This window comes from Diorhabda carinulata, chromosome 10, assembly GCF_026250575.1.
Source record: "Diorhabda carinulata isolate Delta chromosome 10, icDioCari1.1, whole genome shotgun sequence".
In the NCBI taxonomy this organism is placed as follows: domain Eukaryota; kingdom Metazoa; phylum Arthropoda; class Insecta; order Coleoptera; family Chrysomelidae; genus Diorhabda; species Diorhabda carinulata.
This window is the reverse complement of record NC_079469.1, coordinates 12,078,935-12,084,934: the sequence shown is the minus strand read 5'-3', so window position 1 is coordinate 12,084,934 and position 6,000 is coordinate 12,078,935.

The window sequence follows — 6,000 nt, the reverse complement described above, 5'->3', positions numbered from 1 at the left end:
ATTTAATGACTGAGTCATAATTTCAAAAATGAACTATTCGAACGAGAAGCTATTTTGCGCTTTATGCATTTGGACTAGCAAAATTTACTGTTGCATTGTGATTTGTAGAGTAAACTTAGACGGGACCAAAAGGGTTATGGCCGTTTAATTGTCCTTTCAAGGTATATGAACTTTGTAGTAACTATAACTAACAAATATATAAATGCACTGATATTGGGAAATGTGATGTGATAAAATATTACAATTCATTCAAATGGAATGAGCTAATGATCATTCTCGTAATATATACGAAGGGGTATGAGAAATTGGTATCTATAAGATGATGTCGAGTAATTTGAGGAGATATATACCAGGAGTGGCTAATAGAAAATATAAAAACACTTATACACAAAATTATAAACTAGACCTGAATGTTTAGGACGGAAGTGTGCTGATAATTTTCAAACTTTTTGGTATCTTTCGAGCAAAATAAATGTCTTTGTTCAACCGTTTATAAAATCTGTGGTGGCAGTGGTAGTGTTAGTGTCAACTGTCTTCTTGTTCGTAAGCAAATTCTCTCCTATTTTCATTCCAATCATTATTCTAACTTTTTATAGCTTTCATGTTCTCAGTGAATATACACCTTCATTTTCATGTTATTCTTTTTCTGCTAAGAAAATTTCATATTTTCAAATTGTCAAATTTAAATGTAGCTCTGATTCTTTCATTCATCAATGCTTCTCGATTTCTATCGCTCTGTATTCCTCAATATTTGAAATTTTTAACATATTGCAGCTGTATTTCATCTATTTAGATTCTGAGGTATTATTATTTTCTACAATTATTATTATCCTCTTCATATTGATTTACTTATTCCTCAATTCGATACCTGGGTGATTCCGTTCTAACTGTGATTTTTTGTATTCAAAATTTCAAGATTTTAAAATTTAACTTTTCTAACTTTTTATGCATATTATTCATCTATTTTACTGTAAAAATAAAACTCTAAGAGGAATTTACTACAACTTCAAAGTATCACGAGCAAGACACAAATGTCGGATTTTGAGTTCCACGGTACTGACTCATTTATCCACGGTACTGACATGGTAACTTAAGATATTAAACAACAAGTGCATCAATTTTCCTCAGTTTGATCATAAACATTAGAATTTATAAGGTAATTAGTTTAAATCATTTGTTACGACAAAAAAAATTAATAATTTATCGGTAAATTCTAGGAATGGACATGACACGGTACTGACATGGTAACTTAAGATATTAAACAACAAGTGCATCAATTTTCCTCAGTTTGATCATAAACATTAGAATTTATAAGGTAATTAGTTTAAATCCTTTGTTACGACAAAAAAAATTAATAATTTATCGGTAAATTCTAGGAATGGACATGACACGGTACTGACATTCAAGTGATGTAGTATAAGTTTTCTTTAAGTGGCAAGTTATATTGTATAAAAATAATGTTTAAATATCTTAAGAATTATTCAATTAACACAAAATTTTTATTAATTGATTATTAATTAATGACTAGTACAAAAAAACAATACAGGACATTGAATATCACAGTTAGAACGGAATCACCCACCTGCTTCCATGTTGATATATTGTGCTTCAATTCCTCATAATTTTTGTGTAACGATAGTGAATCGCCCCAAAGACACCATCAGAGATTCCAACAGTTTCCATATTTTTGTATCCTATTTGTACCTGATTCAGTTTTTTCAATCAATTATCCATTATTTTTATGAATAGTGCCAGGTGTGCTGGATAGCATGCGAATTGTGTATATCTTGATGGTTTGTTGATGCAATATTCATACTTCCATTCTTATTTCAACTTAAATTTTTGTTTGATCTATACATTATTTTACAGTTATTTTGATATTTATTGATCCGTTTCTGATAGCTTCTTTTTCTACAGTACGATATGTGCTTTTATTCACCAAAAATTTCATATCAAATTCTTTTATGCGTAGCACATTGGCTTTCAGTGTGCTTTTTGAAATAGTTCAAATTTCAGAAGTGTCCTCGTCCTGGATCATCTAAACATTCTAAACTGAGTTTCGAATAGATTGTATGAACACGAGTTGCCACTGGTGAAATATAAAGTTGAAATTTGAAGAGTTACTTTTTTCTTTTATGCCATTGTGGAAGGCTGTGAGTCAGCGTTTCGACAGGAAGGAATTAACACGGCTAGAAATTGGTCGAACGATAAATTATTTTTTGATGTTTGTATTTTTTCCAGGTGTGTGAAATTGATACAGGTCTAACAAATCGATTTTCTGCTCTTTTATTTAGTGTAGCTCTTAAAACTTGGAGATATAATTTTTATTTTCACGGTATTGGGAGGTTTACTTACATATAAATCGTTTTCTAAAGTTTCAGAGTGATAATAATTTTTTATTCACCATAACAAATATTGTTGATATCATGAAAGTTATTAAATAATTTATTGAAACTGCTGAAAAAGTGTGAAACCGCTTAATACAAATTGTGTACTTCAGAAAACAAGTTTTTCTTAAAATCTGGTCCATTAACAGTAAATTATACTGTATCATTATCAATACCCGCATAGAAAATTTGTAAAATTGACGTATAAAGTAAAGAACATTCTAAAAGCTTTTTCGATTGCTGGTAAAAAATAGATTAGTTGAAAACTAAAATCGGATAAAATTTTAATATCAATTTATTCATAATATGGATCTCTTTACTTAAAATATACCGATACATTATGACTGAGGAAACTAAGAGGTATGTGTTCGAGTCAGGTAAACTGCAGGTCTGACAACGTCTAAGATATTTGATTTTACGTATTAATTAATCAATATATATCTCGCAACCTCTTGAAAATAGTTATTGAAACTACAAAAAATGTAAGTAACATTTACCAGCTAAGAACGATTTTCCACCGAGGTATAGGTTTAAGACTAGTAAATAAACTTACACCCAGTGAAGTACATAAGATTTTTCTTCTTCCTTTAGAATTTATTCTTGAATTTTCATCAATTGATTTCCGCTACTTCTCTCATGAAATTATGGACAGCTTTGATATGTTTCTATAGCATAATAAGCAATGTCGTTTTAGTAAGTACGACAAGCTCATAATTTTGTTATAAAAAATAAAGGAAAATTGAAATTATTAATATGTGTAACACCCAAGTCGATTGAGAAGAATCAGCAAATTTCTGTTATCAATATCAAGTATATAAAAGCTTTTTTCTCTTCCCAGCAGAATCCATAGTTGGAATCTCATCAATTTTATTCGATAATTTTCGCAAAAAATTATTAATAGCTTCGACCTTCTAATACTAATTGAAGACGATGAAGACGTCTTTGGCTCGACCGTAGTCGAAGCAGTTTGTCAAATAATCTTATAAATTTATCACTAACTGTTCATGAATTGCTGAGATATTATGTGGAAGCTACATAAATAATGAAGCTTCTTGATTTCGAGAGGTGCGTCTAAGATATTGTAGATGGCTCCCATTATAAACTTTGTTTAATAATATCGAAAACATAACAAAATTTGACTCTTATTGGAGTACATATAATGTTATAGAGTATTTTATTCCCAACAATTCCTCATATCAAGTAACATGACGTAATTTAGGTGGTTTTCATTGTTGGTTACGTGGGTGTCTTTTGTCTAATAAATGCTTTACATAATGTTGAATTCTCTTTGTGTATAATCCTTTATGTTTATTGAGTAAATTACTCTGATATAATCCATGTCTCTACAATTTACGTAAAATATATTTATCTAATGTACAGGTATAGCTGCTGAAAAAATGTTCAGTTTTATGAAAGGTTTTCAATTATACAAAAGGTTCATTATATTTTGTTACTATTTGTATAAAAAACTCTTTCACGGTATAAATATTAATATAAAATCATATTGAAACACATAAAAAACTGAACGTTATCAAAACTTTTTTTAATCAGCTATTTTCATGAGCCATTACAGATATTTTCGCTTGTTACAATTTTCTCATGATTGTATAGTGAGTAAAATTTGGAAAACTCATTTGATGATAGAAGGTGTTTCACATTTACTGTTATAGGACCCTGTATTCCAGCTTTTGAACTTTTCTTGGAACACTGAGCTCCAGCACTCATACCATCTTTTAGTGATCTTTATATTGGTTTTCGTATGTTTCTTTTCTCGTTTCTGGCCCATCTATTTTCTGGTGTACTGGTGTCTAATCCATATGTTTCCAGTGTTATCATTAACTTCTACGGCAATATGTATTCACAATTAATTAAGAATTGAAAAGTTTTTACTCTCATGTGAGCTGCCTCCAACAACGACCATTATCGTACCTGTACATATTGTACTTAAAATTGTTTGCAAATAATTTTAAATCAAAACAGAAACGGGTTCGTATTTTATTATTGTAATTGGAGTCGTCGAAAAATTAAATCTAGAGTCGTACAAGATGTAAGAACATCAGGCGAGAAACACATAGATTCAGAGTCAAAAGACGTAGAGGTATTGACCAACAACGCCAACAAGTTCTTCGAGCTTGTACATCAGATTAATTTCTTCGACTAGCATTCCAATATGAGCCTTATGTTGAATGTTACGTTCGTTCCAAAGTGATTATTGGACAACTATATGTGGCACGTTCTCGCATAATTAATAGTAAAAATATAAATAATTTTTTTTTGATGTTTAGATAGCCATTAAGAATTTCAATTTGAAATATATTCGTTACATTAATAAAGAATACTTTATTAATCGGAATAAAGCATTCTTTCATTGTCTATACAACGCTTTCGATTATTTGTATTGAACTAGAGAAATATTTTCTAGATATAAATTATATGGCAAAACAACCTTTGCTGGGAATTCCGAAATTTCAATTTTTGAAAACTTTATTCACAAAATACAATATCGAATGAATTGAGTAATTTCAGCGATTGAATTAACAAAACTCATTCGATTAGTGAATTGATAAAAACTCATTAAAATGGTATCTACAATAACTTTTATTTTTATTGAAATAAATGCTGAGTAAATATTTATGAAGTATAATCTTTTTACGTTTTAATTTTTAAAGTCGTCTGGATTTCCTAGATTAAACTTGGGTATAGTTTTTATATATTATAATGGTAATTGCTACTATTGTTCTCAAATATTATCATTTGTAAGGTGATTCATGAGATTGTTAGAAAATAACACAAAAGTTGTAGTTCATACAAATTAAATTATCTTGATGGTACCGTTCCACTATTCGACCAGTAGGATAATATGCAATGTTATTATATGTAGAACAATATTTACATTCTTCTGTTTTATATTGTCTATTAATGATATTATTACGTTATACTTCTTCCAATATAAATTGCAGAAGTTATGATAAGAATCAATTTTTCAATTCAAATTTGCCCGGCACTCATACCGAATTAACAAAACAAAAATAATGTTTACTCCCCGTATAAAAGTTTACCAATGAAAACATCAAATCGTAAACATAAATGCCACAGTCTGCGAGGAGCAGTGGCGTCGCTAGGTGAGATTCATTTAATTCATAAATTTCTTTAAATAAATAGACATGGCGTTCTTTAGACCATGGGCGAATGAAGACAATGACATTTCGTAATGTAGTAGACAGGTATGAATTTCTAGTAGTCACGAAATCGATTGCTGTGAATCTTTCACAGAATCGAAAAACATGTAAATAAAAACTGAAGTCAGTTGACAAAGCTACTCAAGATTTTATACATGGGACAATTTATAGTTTATACAAAGAGAACAGGTTTGCGACATTACAAGTAATATAGCGCGATTCAGAAAGGAAATTCCAATTTTCGAGTTTCCTGCGAAGAATTAAAGCGTCTTATTGTATTCTCTCGTTGTTGGACGAAGTATATACACAAATATTAAATACAAAACTTGAATAACAACACATACAAGAAAATGTTTCTATTTAAGAGCGATAAAGTCTAGATTCCTTTTAAACATTATTATTGTTAGTGAAATTTTTTTGACGCACAACTTCCA